General features: G+C 38.6%; 1 protein-coding gene across 2 annotated transcripts in view; it reads left to right on the top strand.

Annotated features, from left to right (window-relative positions):
- LOC126412090 (nischarin) overlaps nucleotides 1-24,228 on the top strand; it is a 210,214-nt gene that overhangs the window by 56,326 nt on the left and 129,660 nt on the right. The window contains exon 6 of one of the 2 annotated variants that reach the window (XM_050081507.1): nucleotides 16,420-16,507. The exons of the other annotated variant lie outside the window; for it this stretch is intronic. The gene's annotated coding sequence lies outside the window, so the exon portion shown is untranslated. Of the gene's footprint in view, nucleotides 1-16,419; nucleotides 16,508-24,228 lie in introns of those variants that run through there. 2 annotated transcript variants of the gene reach the window in all.

Raw genomic sequence — 24,228 nt, 5'->3', positions numbered from 1 at the left:
GTTTTACCATGGGCCTCTAGGTCTGTCTTTTCTCCACTCTGTATTTGAAAGAATCTGAAAACTGATGCAGATTGACTGTCACTCGTTGATGTTGTTTCGTGGTCAGGTAAGATCCTATTGCCAATTTGATATTAGCTTCCTCCCTTGCGTGGTAAGGTGGTGGTATGATGATAACATTTTCAGTGGCAAACAATGACCCAGTCCTATCTTTGTTATGTGTGTTTGTCAGAATAGCTTCGTCAGTCTGAAGCTCTGATGTTCCACAGTCTGTGATTGCTTGTGATGGCAGGAAGAAGTCCCATGTGAGAATAACATTATGGTTATATTCTGCTAAACTGACAAATTTGAAAGACTGCGTTATGTTATTGATAGTTATTCTTTCAGTCCATAGTTCTATCAGCTGGACATATCTTCCATTTGCGATCTTCAGCTCAGTTGCATTTGTATCATGGTACATAGTCATCTATACCTGATTATGATAAGAATTAAATACCTGTTGTACAGGGTTAAAGTTTGAGGCTGCTGTCTCTCTTGTACTCAGTCCAATATTTCTGGGTGCCATAAACTGCTTTATCTCTTCCCTCACTATCTGGCGTATGAGAGATGGGAGGTCGTGGTGGTCTTCCACGACTGCCATAGGGCCCACATTTCAGAAAGTCCAGGCTGGAATAGAATAGTAAGGAAAGGATGGATGTTACTCACCAAGTAAAGGAGGCATTGAGTCAGACAGGCACAGTGAAAACGAATACTAGAAATGTTCGGCTTTCAGACAAAGTCTTTCTTCAGACCTAGAAACCACGTATGCATGCGAGTGTGTGTGCGCGCGCGTGCGCCCACACACACACACACACACACACACACACACACACACACAAAATAAAAAATCTGTGGTGACTGTTGTCCTCAGTGAGCTGACTGATCACAGCGTGCGTGTGTTGTGTAAGTGTTTACATTTGTTTGTTTGTTTTCTAATTGTGACGAAAGACTTTGTCCAACAGCTGAATATTTGTAATATTCTTTTTCATTCTGTCAGTATGTGATTCAACATTTCCTCAATGTGATGAGTGAGTAGCATCCATCCCTTCCATATTATTGCATTGAAAACTTATTTGAAGCAGCTGCTATGTACTGCCCACATTAAAACTTACAATAGTATTCATAATATCACGAGCTATGGCACATGCAGTGTGACATAATGGTTAGCATTGCTGGCTGGCATGCTGTGCTTCGCCAGTTCAAACCCAACTACTAGTAATTATTTAGTATTTTGTATTTATCATTTCTGTAATGTTAGTATATTCTGGAATATTCATTGTTTGTACAATCAGGTGCACTCTCTATCCTGTGGATCAGTTCAGTTCTGGCTGCACATTATTATTAGTGGTAAACATGCTTTCAGCTCTAAGTGCTGTATTGCATTGATGGCCTTTCCTTGGGATTTGGACTTGATTGTAGTTTCAATATGAGATTGTTTCATGGAGATGCTGTGTACCTTAAAACACGTACACCTCCATGGCTCCAAATGTAATAACCATTGCTTACCTATACAGGGACTGGAATATGAGTAATACATCATTCTCAAGGTCTGTGTATTCAGGATAACAATGGATTCCAGTTCAGCAGTAAGTCAGCTGCACATCAGGCAGTCATCAGTATTTTTCTGGAGACACTGGTCAGACCTGACAAAATGTCTGAAAGGATTTGACCGAGTTGTTACATACAACACGTGGGATAACATGATGTGTTTGGCAATTGTGTTCTTTTTCTTGGACGGCAAAGCCCAGCAATGGTTCAAGAACAGTGAAGACAAGCTCAGTAGCTGTAAAAAATGTCAGGCCAAATTGAAGAGAGACTTTTTGGTGACAATGGACGACAAGTCCGCTTGTTGTTGTTGTGGTCTTCAGTCCTGAGACTGGTTTGATGCAGCTCTCCATACTACTCTATCCTGTGCAAGCTTCTTCATCTCCCAGTACCTACTGCAACCTACATCCTTCTGAATCTGCTTAGTGTATTCATCTCTTGGTCTCCCTCTATGATTTTTACCCTCCACGCTGCCCTCCAGTACTAAATTGGTGATCCCTTGATGCCTCAGAACATGTCCTACCAATCGGTCCCTTCTTCTAGTCAAGTTGTGCCACAAACTCCTCTTCTTCCCAATTCTATTCAATACCTCCTCATTATTTATGTGATCTACCCATCTAATCTTCAGCATTCTTCTGTAGCACCACATTTCGAAAGCTTCTATTCTCTTCTTGTCTAAGCTATTTATCGTCCATGTTTCACTTCCATACATGGCTACACTCCATACATATACTTTCAGAAACGACTTCCTGGCACTTAATTCAGTACTCGATGTTAACAAATTTCTCTTCTTCAAAAACGCTTTCCTTGCCATTGCCAGTCTACATTTTATATCTTTTGTACTTCGACCATCATCTGTTATTTTGCTCCCCAAATAGCAAAACTCCTTTACTACTTCAAGCGTCTCATTTCCTAATCTAATTCCCTCAGCATCACCCAACTTAATTCGACTACATTCCATTATCCTCGTTTTGCTTTTGTTGATGTTCATCTTATACCCTCCTTTCAAGACACTGTCCATTCCGTTCAACTGCTCTTCCAAGTCCTTTGCTGTCCCTGGCAAAATTACAATGTCATCGGCGAACCTCAAAGTTTTTATTTCTTCTCAATGGATTTTAATACCTACTCCAATCTTTTCTGTTGTTTCATTTACTGCTTGCTCAATATACAGATTGAATAGCATCGGGGAGAGGCTACAACCCTGTCTCACTCCCTTCCCAACCACTGCTTCCCTTTCTTGCCCCTCGACTCTTATAACTGCCATCTGGTTTCTGTACAAATTGTAAATAGCCTTTCGCTCTCTGTATTTTATCCTTGCCACCTTCAGAATTTGAAAGAGAGTACTCCAGTCAACATTTTCAAAAGCTTTCTCTAAGTCTACAAATGCTAGAAACGTAGGGTTGACTTTCCTAAATCTTTCTTCTAAGGTAAGTCGTAGGGTCAGTATTGCCTCACGTGTTCCAACATTTCTACGGAATCCAAACTGATCTTCCCCGAGGTCAGCTTCTACCAGTTTTTCCATTCGTCTGTAAAGAATTCACGTTAGTATTTTGCAGCTGTGAGTTATTAAACTGATAGTGCAGTAATATTCACATCTGTCAACACCTGCTTTCTTTGGGATTGGAATTATTATACTCTTCTTGAAGTCTGAGGGAATTTCGCCTGTCTCATACATCTTACTCACCGGATGGTAGAGTTTTGTCAGGACTGGCTCTCCCAAGGCTGTCAATAGTTCTAATGGAATGTTGTCTACTCCCGGGGCCTTGTTTTGACTTAGGTCTTTCAGTGCTCTGTTAAACTCTTCACGCAGTATCATATCTCCCATTTCATCTTCATCTGCATCCTCTTCAATTTCCATGATATTGTCCTCAAGAACATCGCCCCTGTATAGACCCTCTATATACTCCTTCCACCTTTCTGCTTTCCCTTCTTTGCTTAGAACTGGGTTTCCATCTGAGCTCTTGATATTCATGCAAGTGGTTCTCTTTTCTCCAAAGGTCTCTTTAATTTTTCTGTAGGCAATATCTATCTTACCCCTAGTGATATGCGCCTCTACATCCTTACATTTGTCCTCTAACCATCCCTGCTTAGCCATTTTGCACTTCCTGTCGATCTCATTTTTGAGACGTTTGTATTGCTTTTTGCCTGCTTCATTTGCTGCATTTTTATAGTTTCTCCTTTCATCAATTAAATTCAATATCTCTTCCGTTACCCAAGGATTTCTATTAGCCCTCGTCTTTTTACCTACTTGATCCTCTGTTACCTTCACTATTTCATCACTCAAAGTTACCCATTCTTCTTCTACTGTATTTCTTTCCCCCATTCCTGTCAATTGTTCCCTTATGCTCTCCCTCAAACTCTGTACAACCTCTGGTCCTTTCAGTTTATCCAGGTCCCATCTCCTTAAATTCCCACCTTTTTGCAGTTTCTTCAGTTTTAATCTAAAGTTCATAACCAATAGATTGTGGTCAGAGTCCACATCTGCCCCTGGAAATGTCTTACAATTTAAAACCTGGTTCTTAAATCTCTGTCTTACCATTATATAATCTATCTGATACCTTCTAGTATCTCCAAGGTTCTTCCATGTGTACAACCTTCTTTCATGATTCTTGAACCAAGTGTTAGCTATGATTAAGTTATGCTCTGTCCGCTTAACAGAAGAAAAATTGGAGAACAGGGCCCATTGTCTTGGTGAAATGACACAGTCATATGTACAGAATCTTTGGTTCTCTGCGACATTGTGAATCTGAGTATGACAGAAGCTGACAAAATTTTACTTTTGGTGAAAGGAGTCTCAAAAGACATGTACCAAGCTCTTCTTATAAAGGATCTCACATCGTCAAGAGAATTCATCACGTGGTGTCAGCACTTCGAGGAAGTGCAACAGAAAATAGTTTGCTGTAAGAAGTATGAACACCCTCCAATTTGATCCCTATAGCAATTGCGGAAGACCTCTCTCATATGTCACATAGTAACAGAAGAGATACAGCAGTTTATGGCAACCAGAATGGTTGGACAAAGTACACAAATGATAGAAGCCATGGACGTCAACCCCATATGATAGGAGATATATTATAGGAGGATCATGAAGAAGAGGTATATCAATCTTGGGCATAATCTATGCCACTAGTCGAGTGCACCATATAAACGGACTTGTCCAACTTGAACTTATGCTGCAACAGTCAAACAACAACCCGGCATCCAGCCAAAGCCAGTATAATCAATATCTCTGGCTAGTACAGTGCCCTGCAGGCAAAGAGACATTTGGAGGACACATAGTATACTGTTTCAGGGAGAAGACAAGTGCTCGATGACTATTGCATTGCAGAACACCAACTGTCACAAGAGTACTTTTCATGCGCCAGCTTTAAATGATTGTAGTTGACATGTGGGATGAAGCTAACTGTTGAACCCTGGATGCGGTTGCTCCACGACAGGTGATAACCATTTCCCATTGACACACCTGCTCACCTAGCTGTTGAATTCAGGAAAACTAAGCAACATGACTACGTAAGGAGGTGAGACCGCTACAGATGAAAATCCTCCTTGAATGACATTACCAAGATGACAGGAAATGCTGTCATCATTATCAGTGGCCAACCAGTCTGGGTGGTAGTTGAATGGGGGCTGCTCATCATCATAAGCTAAAAAGAAGACCAAAGTGATTGCGCTGAAGATTGCAGAGGGAAACATGTCAGCTGACAGGAACATGTATTTCAAGAATAACTGTCAATGACAGAACACTGCCCTTCAGTTTTTGAATTTGTTGTTTCAACAGAATTTAGTCATAAAGTTATTTTCTGGTGTGACTTCTTGTGAACATCACAAATAAATCATAGACTGTGGATGATCAGGGCTCCAGATTGACGAAGTTATTCCAGCAAGCACACATAACAAAGGTTGCTCTGGGTGGTTGCTTGCCATTGAAGATGATGATAGGGATAACATCAATGAGACAAGTTCCAATCATCAGTTGAGATGCACATTTAAACTGTGAAGCTTCCAGTTGACAGCAAAAAGCTGCTCAGGCTCACAAAAGAAAGGTACATGCCAGTGACGATCATAAGCATCGTGGATTGACAAGGAGAACTTTGTATCACTGGTTGTCACAACTAATCCCTAAAGGAATATACATAGGGAGGAGCAATGTCAGCAAGTAATAGTCACTCCGCATCAATTTTTGGATGTTTTAACGATGGATTATCCAGGAGGAATTGAATAAGCTGCTACAAGATGACATCGTTAAAACTTCAGAGAGTCCTTGATTATCTCCTGTGATCGTTGGGGAGGAGGAGGATGGCACGTGGCATTCCTGCATCAATTACCAATGCAGGGTGTATACGACCCGGGACAACCAGGAGATCCAGGAAAAACCTGAGAATTTTTTCATCCAGAAGAAAACCGGAAAAAAAACCCGGGAGTTTTTTAGAATTCTGGGAACTTCTCATTGTTTTAGTTTGCAGTTAAATTTTTGTAATTTTGACTGGTGAGAACCAGTCAAAATACCCTCAGACTTCAAGAAGAATATAATAATTCCAATCCCAAAGAAAGCAGGTGTTGACAGATGTGAAAATTACCGAACTATCAGCTTAATAAGTCACAGCTGCAAAATACTAACACGAATTCTTTACAGACGAATGGAAAAACTAGTAGAAGCCAACCTCGGGGAAGATCAGTTTGGATTCCGTAGAAATGTTGGAACACGTGAGGCAATACTGACCTTACGACTTATCTTAGAAGAAAGATTAAGGAAAGGCAAACCTACGTTTCTAGCATTTGTAGACTTAGAGAAAGCTTTTGACAATGTTGACTGGAATACTCTCTTTCAAATTCTGAAGGTGGCAGGGGTAAAACACAGGGAGCGAAAGGCTATTTACAATTTGTACAGAAACCAGATGGCAGTTATAAGAGTCGAGCCGCATGAAAGGGAAGGAGTGGTTAGGAAGGGAGTGAGACAGGGTTGTAGCCTCTCCCCGATGTTATTCAATCTGTATATTGAGCAAGCAGTAAAGGAAACAAAAGAAAAATTCGGGGTGGGTATTAAAATTCATGGAGAAGAAATAAAAACTTTGAGGTTCGCCGATGACATTGTAATTCTGTCAGAGACAGCAAAGGACTTGGAAGAGCAGTTGAATGGAATGGACAGTGTCTTGAAAGGAGGATATAAGATGAACATCAACAAAAGCAAAACAAGGATAATCGAATGTAGTCTAATTAAGTCGGGTGATGCTGAGGGAATTAGATTAGGAAATGAGGCACTTAAAGTAGTAAAGGAGTTTTGCTATTTGGGGAGCAAAATAACTGATGATGGTCGAAGTAGAGAGGATATAAAATGTAGGCTGGCAATGGCAAGGAAAGCGTTTCTGAAGAAGAGAAATTTGTTAACATCCAGTATTGATTTAAGTGTCAGGAAATCATTTCTGAAAGTATTCGTATGGAGTGTAGCCATGTATGGAAGTGAAACATGGACGATAAATAGTTTGGACAAGAAGAGAATAGAAGCTTTCGAAATGTGGTGCTACAGAAGAATGCTGAAGATTAGATGGGTAGATCACATAACTAATGAGGAAGTATTGAATAGGATTGGGGAGAAGAGAAGTTTGTGGCACAACTTGACCAGAAGAAGGGATCGGTTGGTAGGACATGTTCTGAGGCATCAAGGGATCACCAATTTAGTATTGGAGGGCAGCGTGGAGGGTAAAAATCGTAGAGGGAGACCAAGAGATGAATACACTAAGCAGATTCAGAAGGATGTAGGTTGCAGTGGGTACTGGGAGATGAAAAAGCTTGCACAGGATAGAGTGGCATGGAGAGCTGCATCAAGCCAGTCTCAGGACTGAAGACCACAACAACAACGAGAACCAGTACTCTTAACAAAGAATATTATTGTATCTCGCTACTGCAGAATAATACTGCAGCAATAAAACATGAACGAGAGGGGGGTGGGGGGACGAAAATAAAACTTTAGTTGCAAAGAAAATGCACCACATACAACAAATCACAGTGCTCATACAAGCATCTGCCAAGAGCAAAATGTGTCAAACACTCTAGGAAGACTACGCAGTACTTCATAAAAACAAATTGCCTCCGATGAGTGTGACATCACAATTGTTTACATTAGATTTGTTTGAGCAGTTGCAAGTGAGCTAGTACACGTGCGCAGTTGAGTTGCGTGTGAGTAGTACCTTCTCCTGCTTCAAGCTACAGAAGTGTGGATGTTAGCTTTATAAGCAGTAGCAGCAAGCAGCCATACTACCCGTAAAAATTTTACTGGTGCTCCCAAGCTGCCAGATTCACTCATGCACAACAGGCCCAGATGTAGGGGGGTGGGGGGCTAACAGGGGTATCTTCCCCGGGCAGCAATTTCTGGTAAGGGGGGAGCGCCAAATTCATATTCTTGAGGGAAAAAAACCTACCATCCAGCGCATGTTGGTCTATCGATTGTTCATATTATTTTGAAACGCATCCCTGTTGGTTTTTTAACACATTCTAGGTTGATTTCCGAATGAATCATAAGTTGATTTTTGTATGCATGTATAGTGTACATAATGAGTCTGCCAGGGGAATCCCCGTTGCATCTAGAAATAAAAGCCACCATTTAGTATTGCCGCGGTCCGGAAATATCGTAGATCCGGGGCTGATGCACAGAGCAGTCTGAGTTGTTGTTGGGGAGGTGGGTAGTTTCCACGTGACCCGTGTTTATGTTTAGTGATTTTGCTGTTTCCTCTTCATTTATTGCGCTCACATCAAATGAAAACAAAACAGATGTCTGTGGCCAGGAGCTATCAAGTGAATTAAAATACACTCACGTAATTATGGAAGACTAAAATATGTTATTAGTTTCAGATTTTATTTTATTTCCAACTTTCTGACAGTCAAGCTATTTTCAACTTTCTGACAGTCAAGCATTAATTGCCTTGTAGAACAATGAAGTTATTTTTGTCAGTTTGCTAAAGAAATTTGGCTTTTATTAATCTTTTCCACTGAGGCAGTCAATTTATTTGAAACGAAGTGCTTAGTTCCATGCTAGTGGCTAGTTTCAACTGTTCACTGCATTTCAAGTGCACGTTTTCATCTTCTAGAACATGTGGCATTATGCCATAATAGAGAACCAACACGAGATAATACAGTCCAGGTACTCCAAGAAAATTTACCCCCAAATCTGGACTATGACTATGCACTTTAAGCCAAATTATGCATTTTAGTATGGTTCACGAAATTCTGATGCTCTTGGAGTATCCTCTAATGTCTTGTTTCTTTTATGACAAAATGTAAGATCTTTTAGTGTTTTACAGGTAGCTGGCTGGGATGGCCGAGTGGTTCTAGGCACTACAGTCTGGAACCGCGCGACCGCTACGGTCGCAGGTTCGAATCCTGCCTCGGGCATGGATGTGTGTGATGTCCTTAGGTTAGTTAGATTTAAGTAGTTCTAAGTTCTACGGGACCGATGACCTCAGAAGTTAAGTCCCATAGTGCTCAGAGCCATTTTTACAGGTATGAACAACAGGCTTCCTGCGTCATTGTAGCTGTGCAAGCTCGGTGATGCCTATTACCTGGCGCTCTCTGACAACTGCTGAAATGAACCTGTTTCTAACAAGTCGCAGGAAAATATTGTGAATGGTTGTTTGAGAAGCGTTGCTTTCAAAGTAAATTTCCTTTTATGCTAGATGAACTATGGGTGAGAATGTACAATGGATTTTTTAAATCACAGAGCGTTTGACTCTCATTTAAAAATCAACTCTTTGAGGATGGCCATTTAGAAGAATTTCAAGCCCAGAAGATCAGACATTTATGTTTTTGTTAAAAATTTACTGGTAAATTTGTGATTTATCTTAAATGTAACACAGCAAAAAAGATCAACATTATATGTGAAAGCTTAGCTTCTCTTGCAGCTTATTAATCTTAGAGACCAATATTATATGTGAAACTTTTTTTTCTTGTAGCAGCGCTATGTATATTAATTTAAACCATTAACTTTTACTATTTGTGTATTCCCACTGCTTAACAGTAATGTTGCTATTGGCTGCCTACATCATGTGTCCTATGTTTTGAATATCCGCTGTCATCAGCTGGCGAGAGCACGTGACTTGAGTTATGACTGGCTTAAAAAAGTGCATTGCAGTCTTGATTTCAATGCTTCGGAAAGTAACATGCAGTGTTTGGTGGAATTTGAATTTATACTTTCGTAATACGAAAATATGTAGTGTACATGTTGGTGCACATTAAAGATCTTTCCAAAATGTGTTTTTTTTCTTGAGTTTTGTTTTCTCAAGTGCAAGGAAGTTCTACACCAGTGCATAAAACCATAACCATTCAAAGGATTGAGAAGTTTTACAGTTACGAAGAAAAGTATACTGTCACTTAACATGGAAAAGGTGTATTTTCACGCAGGAGAACATGTATTTTTAACTGGGAAATCAGGGAAAAACCCAGGAATTTTTTTTTTATCCATGTGTAGACCCTGCAATGGCTCAACAGACCATGAAGAAAGACAACTATCCATTTCCATGTATTGATCTCATCCTCGACTGTTCAGAGGGAGCAACATATTTCTCAGCTATGGACATGGAGCAGGTTACTGGCAAATTGAGGCTGACTGGGAGAAGAATACCTCCATAACTCCTGCCAACCTTCATGAGTTCAAAGATATGCCATTTGGACTATGTAACACTTCAGTCACCCTTGAATATATGATAGACAGCCTGCTTTGACACATTAAATGGATGACGTGACTGTGCTAACGGGACAACAATATCGTTTTTTCGAAGATGCTTGAAGAGTATCTGAGCCACCTAAGAAATGTGTTAAAGTGTGTTCAGACTGCAGGCCTCCATCGGAAGTCAGAAATGGGCCTCTCTGCTGCCCAAGAAATAGTGAACTGCATTGAAGTCTGGCCTGATCCAGAGAAAATTAAGGAGTTCACAGATTTTGTGACTCCACGGCATATTTGTGACGTGAGAAGTTTCTTTGGAATTTGCTTGTTCTATTGGCAATTTATAAAGGATTTCTGTACCAAGAAATTTTCTCTTGCAAGAAATACTGCAGAGAGACACCAAATTTCCTGGAATAAAGCACAAGAGAAATCCTTCATTGTCCTTAAAGAAGCGCCAACATTATCTCCAGATCTAGCATATGAGGTGTTATTTTGCATGCTGTGCTATGTGATATATTCATGGATAAACTTCGAGTCACTATTAATTAATAATTCAGACTGCTTGTGTTCAAACTGCGATGTTGGAATAACCGTGTACATCTTTGTTAATGTAGCCTTCATCTCTTCCTGCGATTTCTACGCGACTGGAAGCTGAAAAACTGTCTCAGGAGAGTGACATAGAGGCCTTCTTCCTTTTATCAGTATATTGAATGATTCACTACAATAGCTGAACACATCATACAGTACTCTATGACGAATGACTGTATCAGTACATGCACTCAATACAGTTTCAATAGATAGTAATTAATGTTCATTCTCTCTCGAGTAACAGCTGACATATTGTTCTGTAAGTCTCTCCTAGATATCAGTGATGTCACTGATTGTCACTTACATTGCCCTTCCATGGCAGGATCCAACAACATGGAATAAACCACCAACTGATGGATACTACAAAGTGTAGTAAGAAGAGTGCTGTCATCAACATGGCTTGCAGATACATTGTGTCCATCCAACTCCAGATTACATGCACAGAAAGAAACAAAACTTGTGAATCGCATTTTATGCTAAATTCGGTACTTAAATCAATCTTTTATGGTAGCAATCATCAATCTTCATTTTTGTAAATTCTGTACAACACATCACTTCACCAAAGTGATATGTTACAATCAGGAAGATGCTGAAAGTGTGATATCTTATGCTTCCAGATTACTCTGCAAGCCCAAGATGAACTACTCTACAATTGAGAAAGAATGCCTTGCAGCTATTTAATCCACCAACAGGTTCTGACTGTATTTATTCACCAAACCATTCCCTATGCTGGCTGACTGGCCTGAAGGATCTGCCAGGTAGACTGGCATGATGGGCACTAAGGCTTCAGGAGTATGACAACACAATTGTATGCAAAAAACAGATGTAAACACAGGGTCCTATGGCAGAAAACAGCAGTGTAGAAGAAATCTCAGTCATTGCTGCATTAGACGACATTGCTGCTGAAAAAAGTGAAGCCCCAGTATTGCTGAAAGCTGTAGAAGCCTTGAAGAATGAAAAACTTACCAAAGAAGGATCTAATTAATAAACAGAACATTGTATAAGAGGAACTACGATTTGATGTGTATAAGAGGAACTATGATTTGGTTGGGTGGAATGGTTGTTTGTCATGCCAGCTTATCTATGGCCAGTGCTCCTGAAGTATTTCCTTGATTCGTCCAACATCTGGTCATCTGGGATTTGTGAAGTCTCTAGACCATATTGTCTCAAACAATCTGTTGGGCGGGGTAGCCACGCTGTCTGAGGCGTCTTGTAGCGGTTCACATGACTCCCTCCCTCTGTCTGACGTTTGAGTCCTCCCTCGGGAATAGGTGTGTGTATTGTCCTTAGCATAAGTTAGTTTAAGTTAGATTAAGTAGTGTGTAAGTTCAGGGACTGATGACCTCAGCAGTTTGGTCCCATAGAACTTACCACAAATTTCCACTTTTCAACCAATCTGTTAGTGCCAGGTGAGCCACTGTAAAGAATGCCAATAACTTTGTGTCACCAGGTACCAATCTTATTCCACTGAACTGAAGTTGGCTTCTTTTGAGGGGGGGTGGGGGGCAATTTCCAAAGTTGTCAAAAGAAAATTGATGGATAATAGTCTACATTGGCTAACTCGTATGCTGTACTTTTGCCAAAGCTGTGCCAACTGCTGGAGCTCTGAAAATTATGAAATGCCTTGTAGAAGATGTGGTTTTGAAGCACGGAGCACCATCTGTTGTGATGTGTAATCATGAAAAAGTTTTCTAGTCAAGACCAGTATCATAAGTAATTTCATGTTGGGACATCAGCCACAGAACCACTACTGCCTACCGTCCACAGATGAATGGCCTCACAGAACGCTTTAGCAAGCCAGTGGTAAATATGCTTTTAATGTATGTTGAGGTTGAACAGACAAACTGGAATATGATACTACCCATCATGAGATTTGCATTCTACACAGCAAAGCACTGCAGATTTCACACAGTTCTTTCTGCTACACCGTCGTGAGGCCTGAAAGACTATGGATATACTGTTCCCGTTTCAACTGTGCTGTCCTCAGGATGACTCATCACCAGGGCTGAAGAAACAAAGCAGTTCGCTTGCATACGAACCCTGGACACCCTGAGAGACTTGGTCCATACGCCTGTGCAGCAAGTGGGACTTTTGAAAATGTTACTAAAGCAGTACTTTTGGCCATATCGTATTTACCAGGAAGACAGGACTCCTTATCGTGCCCTACTAGAGTTAAGAAGCATAAATTTAGGTTCAAGAAATTGAAGACCCACTCGACAATCGTGAAGCTTTGACAGGCAGGGCTGCCTCAGTGTAGTGAAGAGGATGTAACAACACTACCAGAATGCGAGGATGCATGAGATCTGCCATACAGAGGATCATTGTAAGATCTAGATCCAGGACGTTGTAATGAGCACCAATGAGAACTTCTGAAATAGCTGGTTGTTTTTTCTCCAGAAGACGGAACCAAGAGTTGTTGTACTTACTGTGGAAAATAGTTGCTAGCACCACTGGCTGGCATGCTACAGGTTTCCAGTTCAAACTCGACCACCAGGAATTATTTTTTATTTAGTACTTCTTCTGGAAAATTCTTGAAAAATCTCTTGTTTGTAAAATTTGTATATTGTGGAATATTGATGTTTGTATAAATAGCTATACTCTCTGTGTAGATCAGTTGTGTTCTGGCAGTACACTAATGTTTGTAATAAATGAGCTTCCAGTTCTAAGTGTTGAACTTCATTAATGACTCTGGCTTTGCACTTGGTTGTGGTTTTGATGTGACAGTACTATTGTCAACAGCAGACTGTAAATTATGTTGTGAACAAAAAACTTAGTGAAATACTTCATGAATAATAATTTCATGATTTTTTATTTGTATAGCATATGCATTATTGTTCATCATCATCATCATCATCATCATCTTCTTCTTCTTCTTCTTCTTCTTCTTCTTCTTCTTGTACAGTTTACAGTCACTGGCCAGTCTGTCTGGAATCAAGCCTCTCCATTGTCTTCTGCCTTTCCACCATCACTGTCTCCACCTCAATCCAGTCTTCTCCTCTATATCAAATGCACTTTTTCACTCCTTTCAACCATTTACCTCTTGGTCTTTTTTCCTTCCTTTTCTCTTTTGGGACATCCTCTTCTCCTCTATTTGCTTAACAAGTCCATAACATCTAATTGTTGGTTCCTCTGTCCTATCCTCCTCCACTAATTTCCTGATCATTAATATGTGCATCTTTGTAATTCCAATACTATTTTTCAAGAATTGCATCTCACTAGCTTGGACTTTGCTTTTCTCTCTCCCTTTTATTATCTGTATCACTGTGTAATGAAATGAAGGAAGAGAAGCAAAATGCAAGCTATTGAGAAGAAATTTTTGAACAATAGTAATGCATAATATGCATTAACGTATTTCTAATAATAGGAGATCATAAAAGAAGCAAAAATTAATATTAGCATCATGATTGGTATAATAACAAGTTGGATAGTTCTGCCTTAGTCTGTCGTAATACACTGAAGTGGCAAAAGTCGTCAGATACCTCCTAATATTGCACTGGACCTCATTTTGCCTGGTATGGTGCCGAAACTTAACATGGCATAGGCCCAGCAAGTCATCCTGTGTAAATACTGAGCCATGCTGCCTCTGTAGCCATCCATAATTATGCAAGTGTTGCTGAAGCAAGATTCTATGCATGAAATGACCTCTTGATTATGTCCCTTAAATGTTCGTGGGATTCATGTCGGGAGATCTGGGTGGCCAAATCATTCTCTTGAATTGTCCAGAATGTTCTTCAAACCAATCATGAATGATTTTGTTATCCATAAAAATTCCATTGTTTGGGAACATGAAGTCCATGAATGGTCGCAGATTGTTTCCAACTAGCCTAACATAACCATTTCTATTGTATGATTGGTTCAGTGGGAGCTGAGGACCCAGTCCATTCTCTGTAAACACAGCTGACACCATTATGGAGCCACCACCAGCTTACACAGTACCTTGTGGACAACTTAGATCCATGGTTTTGTGGAGCCTGCACCTCACTTAAACCCTAACATCAGCACTTACCAACTAAAATTGTTACTGATCTGACCAGGCCATGCTTTTCCAGTTGTCTAGGGTCCAAGCAATATAGTCATGAGCCCAGGAGAGGCACTGCAGTCAATGTCGTTATGTTACCAAAGGTACTCACATTAGTCATCTGCTGCCCTAGCCCTCTAACACCAAATGCCCCACATTGATTTCTGTGGTTGTTTCATGCAGTATCACTTGTCTGTTAGCACTGATAACTCTACGCAAATGCCGCTGCTCTTGGTCATTAAGTGAAGGACGTCGGCCACAGCATTACCTATGGTGAGAGAGAATGCCTGAAATTTGGTATTCTCAGCACACTTTGACACTGTGGATGGATCTCAGAATATTGCATTCCCTAGCGATTTCCAAAGTGGAATGTCCAATGTGTGTAGCTGCAATTACCATTCCATGTTCAAAGTCTGTTATTTCCCATCATATGGCCATAATCACATCGAAAACCTTTTCACTTGAATTACCTAAGTACAAACGACATCTCTGCCAAAGCACTACCTTTCTAAACCTTCTTAGGTACTGCCATCCATATACACATATATCGCTACTCAAGACTTTTGTCATCTTAGTGTTAGCTTACTGTTGTTGGCACTCTTTATCACATTCTAGACAATAACTTTAAGGACTGATGTACATTATGATGATTTAAAATACACTGAATATGTTAAGAGTTTTAAGATTCAATGTTTATGACAAAATCACATAAATGCTCACTTAGACTGATGTTGATGTTTCAACTGTATTAGACTTTTCTTTGCTGCAGTTGAATCACTTAGGTTTCTGTGCAATCACCCCACCTGGATATATTTGGCATCCTGACGCTTCTAAATCATCTGAATTCTTGTCATTGTCACTGAAGCTGACAAACTAAATACCAATTCTTTTCCACTTGTTAATTGGACATCAGTATTTTGTATGTGAAAGGGATTGTTGTTTTTTATGAATTTCTTAGTAACTGTCCTTCAGCATGACAGTTATTGCTGTGTCTGTCATTTGTTCTTGTTTTTTGGTTGATTGTTTTCTTGTTTTGTCTTTTGTATTTATTTTGAAAGCAGTGAAACACTGGGTGCTGATTTCAGTTGGTTCCTCAATTCCTGACTCAGACCATTGACAACTTTCTTCTCTTTTGATTACTCTGACTGCTTTACTGCAGAATGTTTATTTATAGATCAAACTCTTTATAGGCATCAAAACAGTCTGCTCTTTCTTGACATTACCCACTTACAGAGAATGATGCTCCATTGTTGGAGCTGATTCATTGTATCATCTCAAGATGACCTGAAACCTCATCTAGAAGTCAGCTTTCTTTGTGCTCCTCTGGCAGATTACAAGAACAAATACCAACTAATATGAGTAATGAACTGAAAAGAAATATCTGAGGGAGTGCTAACATACAGTGTATGACTTTATGCCTTGGTTTTATTACAAAACTTACTTTCGTCATATTCACTGAAAAGTTATTTGACACTCCAAGCTGAAATAAACTGTAAAATGTAACTTGATTGTAGTTAAAGTCTACAAGAAAAATGTTAGCAAGAGCTTTTGGCACATGAATATAATTTTTTGTTCACAGGTTCCGCATTCAGAACATACCAGTGCTTGCTGCTCATCACAGTTGTTACAATTTAAAATTTATATTTTCTGTATTGGTTGAAGGCAGCAACAGCGATACAGTACTGTAAGCTTTTCACATTCAAGTTGTTGGATCAGATGTTGGTGACATACTGTTTCTGGTTCATAGAACAAGTGGTGTTGTTGCATTGTGTTTCATTCAATTTTATGGGAAAAAGGTACTGTGTGAATATCAGGATATCATGTGATTAAATTACACAAGCCATGAAAGGCAAATAATTTCCATTAGCACAAAAATCACAAAATATGTCTTACAATTAATGGTGAACCACTGTGAAACCACTTACATTGTAGTTAGAGTTGCAAGTGAGTAGGACACACAAAAGAGGAAGAGATAACTGTAACTTTGGAATTCACTTTTCAGTTGTTTTGTATTAAATGTCAAGATTATAAGGGCACATTTTGTAGCCAGTAATCCTACATAATTTTGTACATTATATCAATTATTTGATTATGTTGGAATAATACAGAAAGGTGTCTTTCATTATCATGGAATTTGAAAATAGGCTGGGAAGTACTAAGGCTACAATGACAATCATCTCTGTCCCAGCACTCATTTGCACTTTACCTTCAGTGTGAGTAATGGTGTAATGTTTTCTTTTAGTAAGTAACTTTTATAAATAATGAGGCCAGTTTTAATGTTTAGAACCAACAGAGCGTTATATTTTGCCGAATGTTATGTGCTTCTGTGTTTATATTGCGATGAATGAATGTATGCTTACATATGTTTATAAAATTTTGTACATTGATACAAAACTTACAGCTTTGCTATGTGATCTGTGTATCAAATTAAATATACAGTAAGTTTGGAAAATCAAATTACATATAAAATATTCTGTGATATTTCAACAGTATACTTGTAAATAATAGTGAGCAAATGAGAAAATCTGTATATATATATATAAGTCAGAGGTGGGGGGAGGACGGGAGGGAGGGTGGGGGGGGGGGCAGAGAGAGAGAGACAGAGAGAGAGGGAGAGAGAGAATGAGAGAGAGAGAGAGAGAGAGAGAGAGAGAGAGAGAAATATTTAAATGAAATGTATTTTGAAAATGTTAATTTTTGTAACTTATTTTGCACATTGTGTGATTCACATTTCCCAATAATCATCAAAATATTAAAGGCAATAATTTTGATGATTTCAAAATTCAATAAAAGAATATAATTGTTCTTGTCTAAGCTTGCTTGCTTCAGTTTTTTCCCCAGCTGAATTATAAAAAATTTGGAAAGATTTAATATTATCCATCATGATAATGGTCAATAAATAAAATTATTTCATATTATTAAGGGGGAAAAGGTAATGCATATTATAAATGTGGTAATTTGTTCTAAACTGATTTGGTTCATTCTCTTGTGGTTATACAATAGTGTATATACAGAAGAGCAGTAAGGAGTATGCAGATATTACATTGGTGTGATTCAGGCTGTAACTGCAACACTCTAAATCAAAATGTGTGGGGTTGAGTACGCAATTAGTCCAAATACTTTTTTTTGTTGATTTTTTTCACCTATGACAGTACTTTATTAAAATGAAAAATAATAATTTGGATAGTAGTTCATAGTCCTTGTTAAACCCAGTTCAAAAGTTGGAAGAAGACAAGGACACACCACCTCCAATACGGCCTTGCCTAGTAGAACTCTGTGGTATGCAAACCATTCTTCAGGTTAACTGGCACGTTTCCACTGTTTTTAAGAGCAGAGCTTTGACAGGTGATGAAGTCATTGCTCCAGTACAAATACTAATGTAGAGGTACTATATTTGCTCTTATTTTGATGAATGTTAATTTGATGCCACTGTGGTTGTAGCCTATCCATTACCTGTACAAATATGCCCACAGTAGTTGTGCCTTCTTCAAATCTGGCTGAAAAGTTGGTAGTTGAAAGTACCGGTAGACTATTTTAAATAATATTATCCATGCCAAGATTACAATTCAGACACTTGAATTGCACTTTTATTGCCAAGTGAGCTAGTGCTTATGACCAGCTTGAGTCTCATTTACTTAAATTATGCACAGATAAGCAGGTATCCACGTACTGCATTTGGCTGATGTTTGATAATGTGATTGTTTGAGTACATTAACCTGACATTGAAGTAATTGTTCACAAAAGTACAGTGTGGTAAACAAATATTTAACACCATCACAGAATGATACTCTTAATACACTGTCTTTCAGAGCTAACAGTAAAATTAGTATGAACATGATGCGCACAGTAATCATTGGGAAATAACACAATTCACAATCTGATCCTATTGTCAAGTGATCAGTAGACATTATTGTAAGATTAACACAGTCCATGAACGTAATTACACATTCACAGTCCAATTAATTATTTAAAACAATCCCTGGATTATTGAATAAACCCATGGACAGAAAATCTAGATAAATTCTTGTGTTTTTTGTGACTTGTAATATATACTACAACAACTGCAGTACATTTCCCCGTATTGACAGACGTAGTTTCTACTAATTTCAGATTAACTGCAGACTGACTTAATATGGCTCCCAACATGCCTCATTTGTAAGTTTACAATAATTAGAGCAGAATGTAGTTATTGTTGTTTGCTTAATTTTCATAAATTACAAGTAAAGATATACATTACTGTGTAAATGAATGGTGGAAGAAGATTCATTTGAATGTGAACTTTCAGAAACAGAAATAATGTCTATTGAATTATGCTGGCTAATTTGCCTGAATATGAGATCCTATTTCAGCAACAATGTTTTTTTTTTAATCAGGGATGTTAATTACTCTGAAACTAAATGGGTGCAAATGTTGCTACCATATTTTCGTCATTGATTGTATAAATACAATAGTTACTCACATAGCTTTGTCATCTACTTTATCAGGAAGTTGGCAATTGGTTGTATGTTTACATATGAATAATGACGATGAAGTCTGAGATTACTATTATTTTGTAATTAGCAGGATTTTTACAGAATCTAGTTAGCTCATTAAATCCTGATACAAAAAAAGCAATAGATAATAAAATTTAGTTGGATAAGCCCTGAGTCAATATTCAAATGTATTGAACAGTGCTGAAACTATAACAAAATTTGAGAAAAAAAATTTGGGTGGAAGAAAAACACAACTGAAAAGGACCCACCTGCTTTCTTTCCACGGTGAGATAGCACTATAACCTAATGCACTCTGTACCAGTAGTGTAAGCATTATGGTAGTGCACGTCCCACCAAGTATGGGTGTCCACATGCATGATGTTTATCACTTGTTGTATGCTCATAAAAAGATATTTTATGTAGGCATAATGTGTGTGTGTGTGTGTGTGTGTGTGTGTGTGTGTTTGAGAGAGAGAGAGAGAGACAGAGACAGAGACAGAGATGATGAGGGTGCACGTGTGTGTGTATCATACATTAGTTTTAGAAATCATGCAGTCGAGGTTGTTGATATTGTATGGTCTCCCGACTTCGTCTGCAATCTAGGGGGCAGTAATCATTTGTGAGTACATTTCATTTCTTTGGATTTGTGAGGTGAGGTGATATTTCCAGCAAATTGTTTGCAACAGCAAATTGTCTAGTATTATGACAGTAAAATCTAGTCTACAGCATGACAGACATGAAAAAAGAAGCAGCTTTATGAACATAAAGATTCGGAGATGGTAATCCTGTATTTAGCAGAGAAGAAAATGCTGAAAAGTGCAAGTAAAACTTAGAAGACCTATACAAAAGAAAGAAACCAAAGGGTAGTATTATGTGAACGAAGGAGGAATAGGATGAAATTGAAGTAGACACAATACTGTGTGAACAAGTTGACAGAGTAGTGATTTAAACTGATACAATGCTCCAGGATTAGATAACATTTTCTCAGAATTTTTAAGATAGCTGGAACAACCATGACAAACCTGTTCCACTTTGTCTGTAGAAGGTACAAGACAAACATAATACCTATTACTTTAAAAAAAAAGTGTTGTTGTTGTGGTCTTAATAGTGAAGACTGGTTTGATACAGTTTTACATGCTAGTCCATCGTATGCAAGTCTCTCCATCTCTCCATAACTACTACAACCTTCATCTACTTTAAACTGCTAACTGTAGTGAAGCCTTGATCTCCCTCAATAGTGTTTAAGCGCCCACCCCCCCCCCCCCCCCCCCCCCACACACACACACACACACACATACACAAACATACTGTCCTCCATTATCAAATTAACTGTTTTTGCCAAAGAATATAAATGCGTAAATCAGACATGTTTCTCTCATCAGCGTACAACACAAAAATAGCAGTACCACAACATACACACTTATGCAACAATCACAGTCATGTATATTCAACAAATACACTTAAACACAACTCTCAGGCTTTATGAAGGAATGGTGCCAGTGTGTGAGAAGGAAGAAAAGCTTTTCCAATTAGGAGGGTGAACCCACACCTTTCGGTCTCTCATCCAATCATCCCATATGACTTTACTTTTCTTTTAGCTGATTAAATTTGGCTACATTCTGTTACCTATGTTCTATATTGTTTTGTTGACATTTACCTTATAACTTCTTTTCAACTGATCTTCCAAGTCCTGTGTCAACTTTGACAGAATGAAAGGTCATTCACAAACCTTTAAGTTTTGTGTTTTTTTGAAGTTCCCAGCAGATCAAATATTCCATCATTTTCCAGGCCCAGGCGTGCATCCACTATCTTTTTTATTTGTGTTCTGATATTTCTTCTCCCCGGACTTTAATTCACTTTCCAAATTCCTCCCTGGCCATTACTTATTTAGTGTATGGATTGAATAATGTGAGGAATAGTCAGCAACTCTGCCTTACTCCACTCTTCATTACTGCCTCCATTGCAGGGTTTGTGGGTTGTGGGATGTTTGGGTTATGGTGTCAGCAACGTTATCTATCCAGCCCATGACTATACCTCTGATTTTATAAGCGTACGTCCTGATTGTGAACTTCTGTAACTTTCTGCCATACATTTATCACATTAGTACTATGGTTGGTTGGAAAAGGTGCAGAATGACTTCCAAGCACTACTAGCTTTGAGAATCATTTGATTCTGACCTCAATGCCTTTGTGTTTTATCTACATTTCTAGTGAACAACTTTCCCTTGGAATTACAGTTTCAGTTCTTTCCAATGAGATGACAGACCATCATGTGCCAAACATTTGATGAGAAAAAGGCTTATTTTCTCTTTCACACACAGTGAATAACCTTCCAATCATGGAAAAACATGAACCTGCAGATGCAAGAAGTTAGATGTCAACTATCCTGTGAAAGCTCTCTTAAAAACTAGTATTAAACATGGAATTTACTCATCACCTCCTGTTGGGACCATGAAGGCAAGATTAGATCAATTATGGTGGACACAGAGTCATTTAAGCAGTCATTCGTCCAGCATTTCATAGACAAACTGAATGAGGAAAAACTCTAATTTGTGGTACAGTGGGAAGCACCATCTGCTGTGCACTTCACAGTGACTTGGAGGACATGGATGCAGACATTAATATAAATGTTCCAATTGCCTGGTACTGCTATCTGGAAAGGGGAAGGGGGGGAATAACTTGTCAATGAGATCAGAAGCGGACAATGATCCAAACACATGCTGTCTTTCAACACTTCCCAGTTTTAAAAAATCCATTTGGTAGTTTTATATGGGTCACCACAAGCAAACAGAGTACCATTAATTGTTGGTATTTAAATTTTCATGGGTGAATAGGATGGTACAATCTTTTCTTAAATCCAGTATTCTCAAAGTGTGTTACACCAGGAGAACAAAAGCGAGTGTTTGGCTTGAACTATGTCTTTGTAATCAAGAAGGTGATGTGTAAATGGTATGCATCATGAGAAGCAGGCTTTCTGTGTTGCATCTCCCTGTTTCTGCATTTCTTTGGTAAAGATGAATACTGTATATGAATGAAACTATTTTGGAGGAGTGTCACAGCATTTAGATCCAGTTTGTCAAGGGCAGCTTAATGTATTAGTGCTAAAGCAAAATTTCATTCTTATCAATGAGCTCTTGCATTTTATTTTGGACCACATTGTTATCCAATATGTGCGCTTGATCTGTATAATGAGGTGTGGTAGGTTGTGCCATTTTCTGTGTGATTGGTAAAGAGAGGTTTTCGACAGTTGGAAACAACATAAATTGCTGGGAATAGATCAAGTGAATGTTGTGTTGGAAGTTACTTGACACCATATTGATCTCCTCTCCTACAGCCGATTCATAAGATTCGCTCATGGCACATGGAAAGGCATACCAGCACAGATAAATACAAAGTGTAACAGCTGCATTGTTGGGAACGGTGCTGACACTATATGTCTGATTCGACAGTTGGTATTTGGCTGTTAGCTGTGATGATGAGAGGAGGTAAGTAAAGTTGAGCACTCATAACTGCTTTAGCTTATGAACAAGTATCCAAGGATCTTCTTGTAATGAGATGTTGTGAATAACATTTAATTCCTGAAATACGTTTCAATTGTACTTGTGATCCAACTGTAGCAAAATGACTATTGCAGTTCACACATTTAACATAAGAGGCCTCACACGAGTTAACTGCAGGGGAACCACCTCATTTAGAACACCTATCTTCGCTCATGCATTGTTCATCAACATTTCTGAAGTGTACACATTAAAAGCACTGCCTTTCAGTGGATGTATATGGTGGTGCTATATCCAGTGGATAATGTAAGACAGATGCCAGGATGGTTCCTTTTTAAAGGTTTAACTCAACTAAACTGGTGTGGCTGATTTCCATCCTCATCTCTCAAGCTTATCTTCCATCTAGATTACCTTGATGTCAGCAGGACATTAAACCCTAACCTTCCTTCCTTCCTTCTCTGAACAATAACAGAAGTTGGCAAATCTTGAGAATGAATGTCAGCAAGCAAGTTTGAAATCAGTAACACAGATTTGTTTATTTTCTGCCATCTTCAATTATGATTATATCGGTCTTCACAATGACTGTTATGACTATTAACCTTGTGCATAGGATTACAGACATCCAGATGGTTTTCCTAATATACACTTGTGTTCGGTAAATGTTGGAATTTTTGGCTTATTTCAATTCTTTTTGAAATTTCTTATACTACCATTACAAGCAGTAATGGCATTATTTGCAGATGGTGACTTTGAGCTGTGAAGTAGTTTTCAGATAACTGTAGGGTGAAGTTTTCCTAAATTATTTCCTTCCCCAAAAATCTTAAAACATCCTTTGTCTGCAGCTGTTATGATGCACCCCCCTTAGATGTACCACAATAAATGTTATATTATTTCTTCATTAACCTGAGAAATTGTCCTTAATTTTTTAATATAGGTTCAGTGTCTAGGTCTCTGCTTCTGCTGCATAATATTCCATAAAAAGAGGTCCTGGGTGTTACCATTAACTTTGACTGAAGAATTAACAATTTCTGTTCACAATCAGTGTTAATTTGTCTCTTCACATCTGAACAAACATGCTTCATAATTACTACAATTTTTGAAACACACAATGTAGAAAATATTTCTTTATCACATCTTTCAAAACCTTCATCCCAAACTATCTGACAGCAAGCTGCGAATACCCTGGATCAATTCCATGAAGTACAAAACCAAACTGTAACTCTGCTAATTCAACTCTGCTGCAGTTGGTGCCAAAAATTATTTAAGAACCCTTGAGAACAGGTAGTCAATCAAATTAACATTAAGACAACTTTTGTTATTGAAATTGCTTCTCATTTTTAATTTATATATTGCTTTCTGAAAATAACTATTTACTTAAGACGTGTACCCCAGATGGTTAATAACAAAGACTACAAGTTTT

Source organism: Schistocerca serialis, chromosome 7, assembly GCF_023864345.2.
Source record: "Schistocerca serialis cubense isolate TAMUIC-IGC-003099 chromosome 7, iqSchSeri2.2, whole genome shotgun sequence".
NCBI lineage: Eukaryota > Metazoa > Arthropoda > Insecta > Orthoptera > Acrididae > Schistocerca > Schistocerca serialis.
Note: the sequence above shows the minus strand (reverse complement) of the source record. Positions and strands in the feature narration are given on the sequence as shown.